The sequence below is a fragment of the Mus caroli genome, unplaced genomic scaffold (genome assembly GCF_978045245.1).
Source record: "Mus caroli unplaced genomic scaffold, Mus_caroli_1 scaffold_14, whole genome shotgun sequence".
In the NCBI taxonomy this organism is placed as follows: domain Eukaryota; kingdom Metazoa; phylum Chordata; class Mammalia; order Rodentia; family Muridae; genus Mus; species Mus caroli.
The window spans coordinates 81,128,707-81,145,050 of NW_028227269.1; the positions used below are offsets into that span (position 1 = coordinate 81,128,707).

At 44.8% G+C, this 16,344-nt stretch overlaps 1 protein-coding gene across 6 annotated transcripts in view; it reads left to right on the top strand.

The window, feature by feature from the left end:
• The first annotated feature begins 775 nt into the window (after nucleotides 1-775).
• The window catches only part of Rgs6 (regulator of G protein signaling 6), a 540,717-nt gene continuing 525,148 nt past the window's right edge, over nucleotides 776-16,344 (top strand). For 2 of the 6 annotated variants that reach the window (XM_029484450.2, XM_085830531.1), the window contains exon 1: nucleotides 1,317-1,800. The gene's annotated coding sequence lies outside the window, so the exon portion shown is untranslated. Of the gene's footprint in view, nucleotides 1,191-1,315; nucleotides 1,801-2,044; nucleotides 2,149-5,310; nucleotides 5,392-16,344 lie in introns of those variants that run through there. The other 4 variants (XM_085830530.1, XM_029484451.2, XM_021178714.3 and 1 more) reach the window with 4 other exon arrangements.

A 16,344-nucleotide genomic window follows, 5' to 3' on the forward strand; every position in this document is an offset into this window, starting at 1 on the left:
AACAACACAGACATGCCTATTGTCTTGAATCAGTATATTATAGAAATCCATGGTTATAGGTGTTATTTACAGGAGTTGGATCCTACCCAAGGTCACCTTCTGAGTTAGCAGCCTTGTCCTCTGGCCTCGCTCAATCAGAAGCCATCTTTAACAATCTGCCATTTTAGAAGAATGGATTTACATTCAGAAGAATCTCTTTACCTTTAACTGATGTTCTCCGTTATTTACATATTTATGCAGAGCAGTGTTGACAAACATGCATATTGCCAAGGAAACTTGAAATTTTCACCCCCAGAGCCATAAACATGAAGAGTCCAGATCCTTCATCCCCAGTGACTTAAAGTAATTTATCTTTTTCTGCGATTAACACACTAAAGTATAAATTACTGATTTATTATTGGTGTTGGTAACATTGACATACATACACATCTACTGGTAACTATTTAGTACCAACCACCTTGTCCTACCTCCAACTACAGCTCCCTAAAATAATTTGAGACAGGCTTTCATGTAGTCCAGTGTGACCACGGACTCCCTAAGTAGCCAAAGCTGGCCTCGAACTTCTGTTCTTTCTGCTTCCAGCCCCTGAGTATTACAGGTGGATACCATCTCAGTTGGGGTTTACTCAGTGCTGGGGAAAGCACTATACAAGGTGAGCTACATCTGCAACCCAGTCATAAGTCATCCAACATCTCGTTTCAGGACTCCCAGGTTAAAATGTCCATTCAAGTTACCCTTGTTCATTTGAATGTCAAAGCTTCTCTTCTTGCCCAAGGATATTGTGCATACTTTCCCCCTTAGATTCCCTTTTGTATTGTTTCAAGATAGTATCAGCCACAAAGCGCTCCCAAAGCTGTGTGGTGTAAACGTTGAATAAATAAAACCACGAGGTTAGCAACAATATCTCTGACGAACGTACTGGCTCATTTTAATTTAGAGGACGCCAGCCCCACGTCAGTGAGGGATTCAAAAGCTACCCGGACAGCACCCCAGGCCAGAATCGTGAGCACCTTGGCGCCACTAAAGTTTCAGTACCCGGTCATCCTGGCAGCGAGGAGAGGAGCCTTGGCTTGCTTAACACAGTCCCTCGGTTTTCTAGGTAGCTGCTCGGTTGCCTGGAATCTGCAGATTATTTTTTTCTCCGCTTGCTGCACGAAGCCTGATCCGTATCCCGGGCGGCGCTGGGACAGGTGAGCCTGGCGGCGGCGACCTAAGGGCGTGCTCAGGTGTCAGGGTCCCGCTCATAGCGCGTGGCTCAGGCCAGGTGCGGGCGCCCAGGTGCGCGGCGCGGGGCTGCAGCTGCTCTGGGTCCCCGACAGCGGGCGCCGCTGCGGCAGCGGCCGAGCCGAGCGCTTGGGCTGCGCGACTCCGGGCATTTCCTTGGCGATCGGCCCCCGCCCGGTGGCCAAGAACTCCGCCCGGGGGCGCCCCGGGGTCCCTGTTGCTGCGGGCGCCGAGGGGGCGGTTCCGGTCCGGACCAGCGAGGGGCAAGGGAAACACCCCGGGAGCCCCGCGCCCTGGCACCATGCGACCCGCCGCGCCTCCTCCCGGGTCCGGGGCTGTACAGTGTGCTCGCTGAGCCCCCTGCGGTCGCCGCCTCGGAGAGTGGCACCAAGAAGGTGGAAGAGGAGGAGAAGGCGACACTCGGGAGAGCAGTGCCCGGACAGATTTGGCCGCTCCTCCACCCCTGAGAGCTGGCGACTCCCGGGTTCCCCAGCCTTATCATGAGCCGGGCGCCAGCCGGGCTTTAGGAGAAACTGAGACGCCGGAGCGAGTCGAGACAATTCTTTGGTTGCTAAGGTAATTGTAGTTGGACAAAAACGGGACAAGAAAAGAACCCAGAGGAAAAGGAATGGAAGCCGCACCCGCGCCCCGATCTGTGTGGCTTGCATTCCTCGGGGGTGGGCGCTTGTCCATTTCGGATGCGTGACAGGTGCGGGTGTGTGTCTGCAGTTTGGGACTGTGCAGGGCGAGCTTACGTAAGTGACTCGGCGAGCTGGCGTGCGGACTTGTGTGGGATGGGTGCAGGTCTGCGTGGAAATCGCCTTCCTGGCTTTGGGGTGGGACGCGCTCCGAGCCTGGGCCTGGAGGGCGTGCGGGGCCCCGAAGGTTTTCTCTTCTTCCCAGCCATCCGCTCGGAGAGCGCAGGTGGGGGAGTCTACCTCCAGCAACTTTTCCCGAGAATAAGCTCCCGATTTGTGGGTTGAAAGGGCGAGGCTCCGTGGTGAGGTGAGGACCGCAGGGGCAGGTGGTGAGGTCTGAGGCTTGGGAATTGCCTTCACAGACGGTAGGTATAGGCTTTTCTGAGCAGGTCAGGCTGCTTAAAAAGTGTGATGAGGGAAGTGACCCAGAAAATTTAAATTTGTTCAGAGGAGAAGCTGCGGGTTTCCATTCTTTTTTAATTTGACAAAGTGGGTGCGTTTTCTCTCTCATGGAGACAGTGGCATTTCTAAGTCTGCAAATAAATTGAAGATATTTTGAATCTCGTTGGTTTGGAATTATTCTCGCAGCATCAGTGCCTGCTTAGAAACTGGACCTGTAGGTAAGTTCTGATAAATGCCCTTTAGCAGCCCTAAAGGAAAACTTGAAAGGCAACCAGGAGGAGGTTAAAGCCCACCATTTCATCTTTTTCTCTCCAGGGAGAATGGGAGAGTAAGACCTGGGTTGGTGCTTAGGCTGTTAGAGGATGGGTTGCCAGTATGTGCGCGATGCGTCGAAGCCCTTTGCTGTCCGAGGATAGCACATATACTATACACAAGGCTCCCACAAGTCAGTTTCACAACTAGGTAGATGGGCAATTGTGTGGAGTTGGATCTGGGCTGCCTGAAAGTTTCTGTGACTTCTGTATTTATTCTTGCTCTGAACTTACTTTGCATTAGAAGGGACTTATTCCTTCAAAGTGGAGAACAGAGGGAAACAGGGCAGTTCCCACAGACACACCTTTGTAAGCCAAAGCCTCTATGCACCGGTACTGCAGAGATGATAAATTGAGTTCTCTGCTAGGGCTGTTAATCTAAGTCGTGTACTACCGAGGTGATCTTGGGCACTGTAAGCTCCAGTGTGGGGAAAGCTTCCTTCCACTAACTCCTTCCTTCCTTCCCTAAAGCAGCTGTAGAGTTTAGAAGTGTCAGCTGCTGGGAGGTATTCGGTGAAGGGGATAGCTCTTGATGTTTTCCTTTCCATAGTCTTAACTTGGCTCTTCATTCTCCTTCTGAAATTTCAGTTAGCATTCACCGAGCTTATTCTGCTGAGAGACTTTCAGTAAAACGTTTTTCTTTGAAGCTATCAATTCGTCACATCAAATGTGACAGGAAAAGGATGCCTGTGTGGCTTCGAGGTCTCTTTAAATGAGACTTATTTGCTTATTTATGATTTATGAAATCAGATAGCCAACATAAATGTTTTTTTTTTAAATCAGCAAACACTTATGGGGGAAAAAGACTCATTGGGCAATGAAATTTGCCAGTAAATTTCAAGATCTTACTGTCCCACAGGAATGGACGTGTGTGTGTGTGTGTGTGTGTGTGTGTGTGTGTGTGTGTGTGTGAAGGCAAGATCATTCTGATCCCTGTGTTTCTGGTTTTCTCTCATGTTTTTCTTCTCTGAGGTCCTGCACATTCCAGGGGTTAAACATGGAGATAAGAGAGAGAAGCTGTCTACCACATTTTTGTGGGGTTTTTTTTTTTCATTTCAAAAGGGATGCTCTCAGAGGGCTCAAGACTGGGATTAATTTTTTCCTTTAGCTCCGCAGCTTGTCTTAATTCTTGGTGCTTTGAACCTCAGTATGCATTTAACCTCCTTGTTTATTTTCAGGGCGTCTGGGAGAATACATTTAATGAAGTTCATCTTCATGGTATCATATGGTGCCATATAAATAATTGCTCTAATACTATCTGTCCTGCCATATAGGAAGGGATAGAAATACAAAATCAACCTTTCTGCAGAATGATATGGGTAGAAAATGGTCAAAAACAAAACCAAAAAACAAACCAGTTTTACTTTCCCCTCATGACTAGAGAAGTCTCATTCACCTAGTGGAAACAATTTGGGGAAGAGAAAGACTCTCTTCAATGTCCCACAGCCACTGACACAGCTGTTGCCATTTTTTTTCAAACTACATTCCTCCAGATGTTAAGCTTGATAAGTCTTCATGGGGCCCCCCTTCTTACCTCTGGATTTTCAAATCTCATAAATTGAAGTTCTGTCTTGTCGAATGCTTGGGAAAGAATTGCTAATATCTTAGGCCATTTCAGTAGGATCAGGCTGCAGTATTCATTTGCAAATATATTTTCAAAAATAGTCCTCTATCCTTTGGAAGGCAGAGTTCGAGCTTCCAGCTGAAAGGAACTGGGATGGGGGAGGAGCTGGGATGAGGCGCCCCACCCTTTCCAATGTGGGCCATGAAGCAGCAGAAGGAACACTGGCTATTCAGGTGGGAGACCTCAGTTGTGGCTGCAGTTTGTCTGTAACTCTTCTGGAAGGGCAGGGGACTTTCAGATTTAGCTCAATGAGCTTATGACCTATGTGTCGCTTTGACTTTTGATGAGAATGGTCTGTTTGAAGAGGTTCTGGCTCACTCCACCCGGAGTTAGCCTGTGAATTTACACTTTCAACAAATCTCTGACTCTGCTGACCATATGAGACCGATAACCCTTTTGGAGCCAAAGTCTCCCATTCCTGTAAGCAACCAGGTTCCCCAGTACTTACCTGCCAACCACTTTGTTTCCAGCCAGTTGGTCAGGAAACGCTGGCTCAATCAATATCAGTTTTCTCTATAGGAGGTAAAATTTTCCAAACTAGTCAAGATAGAAAAGAGACACCCAGAACTTGGTACTGTGGAGTTTGTAGTAAGAGTAATTATTAGTCACATAACCCAGTTCTTCAAACAGCAGGGAAGGGAAGACGGCTTACACATAGGCAATTAAATTGAACAGTAACCTTAATGACTTGCATTAAATAACTAGGAATAGGGGCCCAAGACATTGTAAACCACGAACCGAATGCCTCCCAGTTGCATTCTGGGATCCTGTAAGAGGCAAGTCTTTGCTACCACGTGGCAGTTGGCCCTCTGTATCTGTAGGGTCCTCATCTGCCCATCCAACCAACTGCTGATCAAAACTTCAGAAAAAGATGTATTTGTGCTGAACACGTACAAACCCTGCCCCCATTTATCATTCCTGTGGTGGTTAGTTTTAACTGTCAATGTGGCACAGCCTGGATCTACCTGGAAAGAGAGTCCCGATGAAGGATTCTTTAGATCCGGTTGGTCATGGATACATCTGTGGAAGATTGTCTTCGTTGTCTTTATAGATGGGGAGGAGCCAGCCTGGAAGTGAGTGGCACCATTCCCAAGTTTTGGGCACTGGACTTTATTGGAGGAGGAGAAACTAAGTAAGTGTTAAGCAGGCAGACACTTGTTCTCTCTGCTCTTCATTATGGGTGTGCTGGGACCAGCTTCCTTAAGCTCTTGTCCATGGCTTCCCCACAAGGATGAACCAGAAACTGTGAGCCAAAACAGACCCCTTCATTCACACACACACACACACACACACACATATGAATATATATCCATATATATATAATATCTATCTATCTACCTATCTACCTATCTATCTATCTATCATCTATCTATCTATCTATCTATCTATCTATCTATCTATCTATCTATCATCTATCTATCTATCATCTATCTATCTATCTATCTATCTATTATCTATCTATCTATCTATCTATCTATCATCTATCTATCATCTATCTATCTCTATCTATCTATCTATCTATCTATCTATCTATCTATCTATCTATCTATCTATCATCTATCTATCATCTATCTATCTATCTATCATCTATCTATCTATCTATCTATCTATCTATCTATCTATCTATCTATCTATCATCTATCTATCTATCATCTATCTATCTATCTATCTATCTATCTATCATCTATCTATCATCTATCTATCTATCTATCTATCATCTATCTATCTATCTATCTATCTTCCAGGTATTTTATCACAGCAGCACAAATGAAACATCTCCTCTCCTATATGGTTTAGCTACTATCTGTATAATATTTGCATTGTACTAATTATTGTAACTAATCTAGAGATGACTTAATGAATGTAAAGGAATACTTGAAGATTAGATGTAAAGGACTTGAATTTTCAGGGTTTTATGGGGGGGGGTTGTCCTGGATTCATTTCCTATGGATCCTGGAAGAAAACTTTTCCAGAAATGGAGGAGGGAGTTTGTTAATAATAACATAAGCCATGAAAGCAATGAAGAGAGCAGTCAATGACTCCCTGCTGTCCCCTCCCCTCAAAAGTTGGAGCTCTGCTCATTAGAGACACAGGTATCTGTGAGATGGGTGCCCATTTTGTGATTAGGCAAACTAAGGCTTAGAGAGATACATTAACTTGCACCCAAAGCTAGTAAGTAGTAACATCAGAAATCAGACCAGGCCCGTCTGGTCCTGGAGGGAGGAGCTCCTGACCTGCTTCTGCTGAGCTCTAAGTGGTTGCCTGTAATAGGCAGGAGATCCAGCCATGGAGGGGTTCCAGGTGGCTGCCATAACCCACTTAGAACTTTTGCTTATCCTTCTATAGTTATGTACTGAAGGGAAAGCCCTTCCTTCTATTTGGATGTTACACACATAGAGCACAGAACACTCATGTTTGGGAAACCTTAAGCGTATTGAATTACTGGGCTGTGGAGAGGCTTTATCACACAAGCAAGATGACTTGACTTCTAATCCCTAGCACTTGCATACAAGTCTGGGACAGTAGCCTGGGACTGTGATGCTAGCACTGGAAAGGCAGAGACAGAGGACCCCTAGGGTTGCTATCAGTTTAGATAACTCAGTGAGCTCCAGATTCAGTGAGAGAGACTCTATCTCAAAAATAAGGTGGAGGGCTAGCAAGATGGCTCGGTGGATGGAGGACCGTACTGCCAACCTTGATTCCCTGGGTTCGATTCTTGGGACATACAAGGTGAAAGGTGAAAAATGACCCCTCAAAATAGTTCTCTGATCTCCATACATGCATCGTGGCACACACACTCCCCCCCAAAAGTAAATAAAGCTGTAAGTAAAACAATGAATAAGATAAAGAGTGAGTGAGGAAAGGCGCCCGATACCAACTTCACAGTGATTAGAGGGAAGTACTTTATACAGACTTCTGGCCTCTTCGTGTGCACACATGGGTACTCACACCTGCACACACACAAATATACACCACACACAGTCACATACACAAAAATACAGCACACATACACACAAGCACTCACTCACACAAATGTACACCACAGTCAGATACACATACACACTCACACAAACATACACTACACACACTCACCTTATAAACATACACTATACACATACTCTTACACAAACATAGACACACACACTCACACATGCTCACTCACACAAACATATACCCCCCCCCATCCACACACACAGTGAAATAGAAGTTAAAAAATTCATAAATACTTGACTGGACAAATGAATTGGTCTTTTATCTGTAGTTATTAAAATTAGTTGTTTAGGCATCTTGACTTTTCTGGATAGTCTGGTAAAGCCATCAAAGAGAAAGCCACCTTTGAGTTGAGCCCTGGAAGCATTCTCTTACTCTCTAGTACTTGATTTCCTCTGAGGCTGTGTCCTTGTTAAAGGGAAACCATTCACAAAGCCTGCTGAGATGAGGTGTCCTGAATCAGTGTGATATAGTGTTGGAATTCTCTGGAAGTTCTCAAGCCACCAGTGTTGCCTTCACTGGGCCCAGAGCCAAGACAGAAAAAACACTGCTGTTTGAACTTCAAGTTTTTCATCTGTCAAATAAATACAGCCACTCCACCCTGGGTGGGAGAGACTGATGGCAGAGGGTTGTGTATCGAGTCAGCAAGAAGCTCAAGAAGATGGATACACCACAGGGAGTCTTTTCCTGGTTGGCTTTCTCTTGACTTGACACACCCAGAATTTTCTGGAAAGGGGAACCCCGGTTTAGAAAATGCCACCACCAGATTGCCTGTAGACGAGTCTATAGGGTGATTCCTTGGTTAATGATAAATATGGGAGGGTCTAGCTCTTGGGGAACTGTACCCACCCTGGGCAGGTGGTTCTGGATTCTGTAAGAGGCAGGCTGAGCAAGCTATGAAGAGCAAGCCTCTAAGCAGCACTCCTCCATGGCCTCTGCACCAGCTCCTGCCTCCAAGGTCCTTTCCTGTGTGAGTTTCTATCCTGACTTCCTTTGATGATGGACTGTGATGTGGAAGTATAAGATAAATAAACCCTTTCCTCCAAAGGTTGGTTTTGAGCTTGCTGATTTATCACAGCAATAGAAAGCAAATAGAAACTAAGATGGATATTTTATGAGTTTTTTTTAAGCTTATGTTTATTCTACTAGGGATTGAAATCAGGGCGTCGTACATACTAGGCAAGCACTCTGCCACTGAGCCACACCTCCATCCTCCTCCTCCTCCTCTTCCTCCTCCTTCTTCTTTTTTTGAACAGGGTCACTCCATAGCCCAGGCAGGACTTGAACTTTTGGCTCATACCCCTCAGCCTCTGGAACTTCTGGGATTCCAGGCTTACACCAACAGGCCCAGTATTTTGACAAGGAATCTTTAGAAATATAGATCGTTATTTGTGAGTAATGAACACTTATTGTTCTTGTCAAGGACTTTACAGTATCCATCTAGCATCTGATGGACTGAGTCCTTCTCAAATCCAGCTTCACATTTCCTTCTTGGGGCTTGGGGCAGACTCATGTAAGGCAAATGGTCCAGACATCTGAGTGGAAGAGGGCAGAACATGCCAGATCTCCTCTGTAGCAGCCAAGCTGCTTAATACATCTTGAGGCTGTTACAGAGGATGGGATGGATGTTGGTGAAAGCAACCATGCTTGAGTGAGATGGCCTCAGCCACATGGGGCAAAGGAAAGACATGATTGGTCAGTGTTGACGTGGTGCCTGGGCAGCATGGGCGGACTAGTCCAGTGATGATGTAAGTGGAGTGGTTATAATCTCACCCTTACTGTACTAACTCAGATCTTACTTATTTCCTGTGAGACTAAATCATGCTGTGTGTTTAGGTTGATCTTGAACATGTAGGCTCAATTAAATCTTAACCCCCTGAGTAGCTAGAACTACCTGTGTGTGACTGCTGGTCCCCCCAAGCTTAAACTCAGATCTTCTTGGACTCCAAGGTCCTAAGTCTGTGTTGTATCTCAATTTGAAGGCTAAACAGATATCTCCCGAGAAGCTTTCAGTCATTTTGGTGACAAGGTAGACATAATGAAAAAACAAACAAACAAGCAAACAAACAAACACAAAACAAAACAAAACTGAAAGGATTTTGAGTGACTTCTTAGGAATGGTTAGCATTTACATGACAGGGCGCTGACAGAAAACCAGCCAACCAACCAACCAACCAACCAACCAACCAACCAAAAAAACACCACAGCTCTCACTCAGAATGAGAGATGGTTTATTCTGGAGCCAAATTTGAGTGACTATTGGAAGCATGGAGCTGGATTACTCCAGGTCCCAGGTTCACATGTGGCAGCAGCCTCATGGAGTTATAAATCAAAGCATTTAAAAATGCATTGGTGAAAAACAACAGAGACAGGTATAGCAAAATGGGGACTCTCTCCTTTAGGCCTCAGATGCTTTCTGATGACAGTCTTGGCTTTGGAGTTGGTGGAAGCTAGAAGTTTGCCAAGTTAATAGATTTCAAAAAGGTTCTGAATCTCTGACTAACAGATAAAAACCACTAGGTCTAACACAGAGGTGGGCAAGCAATGGCTACTGCAGGGGGTGGGGCTAAAAGTAGCGCAATTTAAGGTAATTGGACTCTGGACCGGCAACATTCCAACCTCCCCACACCATTGCACTTCAAATTAGTCAGTCAGACTTGGTAGATGCAGTTTCTTTCTAGAAATTCTCATTCACAGGAAGTGCATATGACACTATTAGTTTAGAGAGATAATGTTGGACCTGTCAAAGAGACAGGCTTTAGAAAGTAGGAAGAAATCTCAAAAGTGAGAGAAATAACAACATGATTTTTCAAGTGAGAGATAGTGATAATAACTGGTCTTTTTTGAGACAGGGTTTCTCTGTACATCCCTGGCTGTCCTGAAACTCACTTTGTAGACCAGGCTGGCCTCAAACTCAGAAATCCACCTGCCTCTGCCTCCCAAGTGCTGGGATTAAAGGCGTGTGCCACCACTGCCCGGCTTGGTCTTTAAATTTTGTAGAGTAAAAGCTAACATAATGGGTTGGGGTTGTGGCTCAATGCTAGCGCTTCTGCCTAGCATGCCTAGGATCCAGTGTTCAGTACCCAGCACAAAACCCTAAGCTGAAACTAACATAAAACCTTCATAATAAAACCCACCCTAGGTCACAGTTGGTGCAATGGCACTTGGGCTCCTTACTGTCTACTCTGCCCCGCCCCCACCCCAGGACCGTTCCTTCAGCTGCATCACAGTGGCCTTTATATGTTGTGGGTCTCCTTCCATTAGGGAATTCATTCCAGGAGAGCAGGGACTCCTTTATTCCCTGGTAGAACTTCAGCATCTGCTGTGGATTCTGGTTCATAGTAATTAAGAACGGTGTGTGGAATGAACAAAAGGAAAAAGCTTTAGGAAACATTGCAGGTTGAAGTATGTAATAGGACTAACTAGGTCAGGTAAATAGTGAGCCAGTGGGAAATCAGTTTAAAGAAAATTGTGATTTTTCTCTAAACATGCTTGCTTTGTAGTAATCATGCCCAAGGCTTTCTCTCCTAGAAAGAAAGGCATTCAAATCTATTTTTTTTTCTTAAAATGCGACCCTCCAACACCTTTTAAAATAGAGATGTGGTACTCCATAAGGTTTCTTTCCTTCCTGTTTCTTCTTCTTCGCTGAGAAATGTAGAACAAACTTGTGGTCCTCCTGCCTCTGCTTGCTGAGTACTGAGATCGCAGTGTGCTACTATCATGCCTGGCTATACTTCCGTCTGTTTCTGTCCTGAAATCAAAGCAGCTACCCACGTGTGATTGTGAATGGCAGCTGATGCTGGCCTTCTGGCTTGGAAGGTGTTAGAGATAGGTGAGCTCTGCCTTTAAACTGAAGGCTGTGTGGTGCCAGAGAGTCCTGTGGTTGTATTTTCAGTGGTTAATTCCAATTAGAAGAATCAGTGTGCTTGTTTGAATTGGTTGTATTTTAAGTGTTTGTGAAACTTAAACACTTAAAACTTAAACACTTTCTAGGAAAAAAACCAAAAAACCAAAAAACGAGAACTTAAACAAAACAAAACAAAAGCTAATTCGATACACTTTCCCTAAGCTGCTAGGGAAGTAGGAATGCATTTCGATCCCAAATCAAACAGGAAGCAGCCTTGTTTTTCGGGACTTATATCCTAATGCAAAGGCTGATTCAGCATCCAGTCAGAACCTAAAGGATGCTTTCACAAGGAATGGCTACATCAATAGAGCTGAGATTTTTCTAATTGGGGGAAGACACTTGCATTTTCAGTGTGCCTGGTAATTTAGGGCTTAGCTGCTGGCTTCTGGGTATGGGACTACCGGTAGACAACACAGACCACAGTAGCCAGTCTACATTCTTTGCAAGGGCAAGGCATCGCTTTGAAAAGGACTGAGGTGAGGGGGGACATGGTCCACAGAGTGCTCCTGGAGCAGCCTGTGACAAACAGAACATCCTCACTGGACTGAGGTGGTTGTTTCTGTCTCCCTGGTCACAGTGGCTGCAGGGTCTGCTCTCTTTCTGCGCCTTGTCCTCCCTGCCCCTACCACTCAGTGAGTCCCAAGCCAACAACCTTTCTCTCAATGCTTAATAATGCTTGACTAGAGAAAAAAAGACCAGAGACCGCCAGGAAATCATATAAAAATGGGGTACAGAGAGAGTCCACCCCATGAGAGCATTCATTGAAGAGCCTGAGTGGGGCTTGAGACTGAGTGGTCTGAGGAGAAGTCTGGACACAGGGGCTGCAAGGGCTACAGGCATTTCACTGTGAATGAAGACAGAGGGACAAAGAGCGAGGTAGGTATGAGCAGACAACACTACCTCTTCCAGTACAGGTTCTTAAAGACATCTGGCGTTAATGAACTTCAGGGTTCAGAGAAATCAGAGCTCAGAAAATCTACATTGTGGGGAAAATGACCATGAGCTGATATTTCTTACGTTCCCTGAGACCAAAATGAGAACGTGAAAGATGACAAATGACACTTTCCTCAGTTCTTATCGGCAGTGGAGGTATACAGCGGCCCCTCTCACTACTCAAGGGATGTTTTGGGGGGTCTCAAATCCCATGCAGTGAAGGTTTGCAAAAAATTTTGCCTTATGGCACCCAGCACAGAGCCCCCAGGCTCCATCCAAAAGCAGCAGACAGAGGAGAGAGGTTGACCCCTGAAGGTCCCTGTGACTCAAGGGAGCCATAGCTAAATGGGCTTTATTCAAGTTCTTTGATTCACAGACACCTCACCACAGGTCATAGGGTATTTAGCACTGCACTAAAGAATATACTGTCAATTCTGAGTCTCTCTACCCCCTACGTCTCTAAGTCCCCCGCCACATGGGGTTGGGGGACCTCTTTTATCTTTCAGAAGCTTTTTCTGAAAGCTCCATGTTCCTTGTCTGCCATCTTCAGGTTAGCTCTCCCCCCCCCATTCCACTTTAAGATATTTATTAAACCCCAATTGCTAAATTTTTCTAATATTCGGTACAAGAAAATGATCAGTAGACTAGCAAATGTGTATTTGAAGATAGGCCAGCTTGAGTCCAACATGGCTTCTTGGGAACTCTTGGCTGGGAGTTAACTGTGGTTGGGATTGGCTATGTTGGTTGGATATATAAAGATGAATTGTGGTCAATAAGGTCAGGGTTGTAGATTGGGAATTCATTTTCAGAGGGACTTGAATGTCACTAATATATGAAGAGTGGAGATGATGGTAATGGTGGTGGTGGTGATAGTGATGGTGGTGGTGGTGATGGTGGTGGTTGTGATGATGGTAATGATGGGCGCTCTTGGATTCAGATATTATCTCCTCACCCCACTCAACTATATCCCAGCTGAACTCAAGGAAAAACCAAATGTTTCAAGAAAAACATCAAATACGTTTGACTTGGGGAATCAGGCATGGTTGGATTCAGGGACATAGCTATGTTAGCACCACTCTTACCTGAAGATGGTCACTAATATCTTTGTCCTCTGATTGTCCCGAGAATGGTCACCTCCTAGAGAAATGTCCTTGTCTCAGCCTGGGGGGCAGGGCTTTTGTCCCTATTGTCTAGGGTGGCACACTCTGCCCAGAGTAACTATTCTCAGGACACCCTGCCTGTGGCAACTTAGCTATGCACAAACAGCTCCAGAGCCGTCCCACCGAGAATCAAGAGAAGCTATATTCTTTCCCTAGACCTGCACATACCTGTTCTCTTCTTATTAGAACAGAGGGCCCATTGGTGTATAATGTATTTGTGGAAAAGTACACAAATCCATGCTCATTGACTCTTGAAATGGCCAATGCATCATTGCTTTTTCTCCTAGACCAAGAAATAGAATGTTACCTTCCCCCCGAAGAAACCTCACGTTGCGTGTCCTTCCAGTAAACATGCACAGTTATGTCCCCCACTCATAGCCACTCAGCTGGTTCTTAGCATCATAATTATATCATTTAGGTAAGAGGTGTGTATGGAGCCATTTTTTTCCTGGCTCCTTAAGCATATGAATGCATCCGACAGATTCCTCTATGCTGTCAGGGGTGCCCAGTAGCTTATTCATTTACAGTAAGATCTGTCCACCACTGATGGACATCTTGAACGTTTCCAGCTTAAGTGCATTGTGTGCAGTGCCTCTACAGAACTTCTCTGCATGTGTTCTTTGTGGTGAACACTGAAGGCTGGATGACAAACCTTCAGAATGTGCTCCGTCTCAGTTTTCTTAAGTGGTTGCACCGACTTAGACTCCCAACAGCAGTTACAGGCGTTTCTGTTTCCCTGTAACCTTGACAGGACCTGGGGTCATCAAACTGAATTTTAGCTATTCTTATGTATGTTTGGTGGAATCTCACTCGTGGTTTTTGATTTGTATTTCTCTGGTGACCAATGTATTTTCATTTTAATTAGTTGAGACATTTTTAGATTCTTTTCTTTGGGTGGCACTGGCTGTTGAACTCAGTCATTGAAAAGGAGAAGCAAAGAGATTAGAGAGGGGAAGCTCCGTGATTCCTTGTTCTTTTCCTTTCTGACCTGGGCCCAGCAGAAGGACTTTTCTGCAAGAAAAGATGGCAGGAAGAAGGGTCATTCTGCGATCAACCAAATGGTTCCTAGAAACACACATCAATGAGCACATTGAGGCAAATACCCCACCACAAAAACTCTATCTACAGCCCCTGTATATACATTTTTTGGGGGGTTATTTTAAATAACTTTTTACAATTGGTGGTTGATTCTTAAACTCACTGTCTGGACATTTTAAAAGAGTAGCAGAGTTATAGAGATATAGGTCCCAAAGTACGAAGCTCTTGTGGTAAATCTTCATTCTCATCACAGCTCTATATGACCACCAGGAAGAGGATGCAGGATGCTTTGTGCTCCTTTCTCTAGGCAGCTTTGTTGAGTGTGATATCAGCGACCACGTCTGGATCCTGGTGCCCTTCAGGCAGGATTCCGACCTTCTTTGAGCAGTAGGGGTGCTGCCTGGCTTGACTTGTCTCCCTGGAAGCGCTGGGTGATGGCGGAAGGATGCCCCCTGCTTCTTCCCATCCTTCTTTGCTAGAGTGCTTTGGCTGGACCAGATCACAAAGGATGAGTTTGAGGGATGGAAACTCAGATTTCCTCTGTCATTTCTCTTTTGGAAACCCACTCACCCTGTTTCCTACTGGTCTAGAGAATTATCTTTCTTAGGGAGCTCTAGGATTGCCTTTTTTTTATATATTTAAACTTTTGCCTTCTGTGGTACTGGACACTGACCCCAGGGCCTGCAAGTGTACCACACTGAGCAACAACCCAGCCCCCATGGTCTCATTTTTAAGAACAAATTTCTAATATCTGTGAAAGTGATGAACTTTTTCATTTGTGTTATGTGATTAAAACCTCTTTTTTGGTCTCTGAGGCCCGGCTTACTTTTGATGAATAGGTGGTCTTACTTTAAATATAATCTATCAGTCTCATTTCTTTTCTGGTTATTTTTGGTGCCTGGCTAAGACATTTTACTTCTAACTTATCAAAGATACCCTATTTTCATTTACAAAAGCCTGATGGTTTGGGTTTTATGTTGATGTCAAAAAAAAAAAAAAAAAACAACCCCAAAAAACAAAAAACCATCTGGTTTGAGTTTTTGCCTGTGGTGTGAGAAAGACTTTGATATTGATTTTTGTCTATATGAACAACCAATTAACCCAGCACCCTCATAGAAAATCCCCTCCACTGCGCTGTATGTCACCTTTGCTATCACACAGGAGATCAGATATATGTGGGTCTGTCTGTGCTTTCTAGTTTGTTCCATTTCCTATTTGTCTAGCCTAATGAGATGCCATACTGACTTAATTACTCCAGTTGAGTAACAAGCCTCAATATCCAATAGCCTATGTCTCTTAGTTCTGTGAGTCAATCAGCTTATCTGTAGGCACTTGTGTTACTTTCTACATTTTAAAGCCACCATTTGACTCAGAATTTCGCTCAAGATCGGTTAGGTCTCTGGTCCAAATTGGGAGTGAGTTAGCATCAGTGTTGACTGTTTCAGTCCATTGGTATGGGGTGAGACCTCTCCCTGCATTTAGCCAGCGTTTCCATTTCCCTTGGTGCTTTTGTAGCCCTCAGTACTGTGTAGGTGTTGGGTAGCTACATTGTTAGTATTTGAAAGTTACTTGATTTTATTTATAATCAATACCTTTAAAATCATATTTTCTCATTACTTCTTGCTAATATACAAATATAAAATTGAGTTTTGTTTATTGGCCTAGTATACAGTGACTTTGCTAAATGTAGTTTGTGTGTGTGTGTGTGTGTGTGTGTGATGCATGTGTAGAGGGGCATGTGAGTGTAGGCACCTGTATAAGTGTGCATATATGTGTGGAGGCTAGAAGTTGGTGTTGCATGTCTCCTTCGGGCTTATTGACCTTTATTTTCTCGGAGGCAGGGTTTCCTTGAACCGTGGGCTCCCTGATTCAGCCATCCAGCTCCCCAGCTTGCTCTAGGGAGCCCCTCCCTTTGCTCCCCAAGCACAGGACTCTAGGTGAGCTGCCACACTCCTTCACCCAGTCTTTGATATGTAAGTTCTGGGGTCCAAACCAACTCTAGTCCTCACTGAACCATCTTGCCCATTCCATAAACTCACTCCCCCCACCCCTCTCT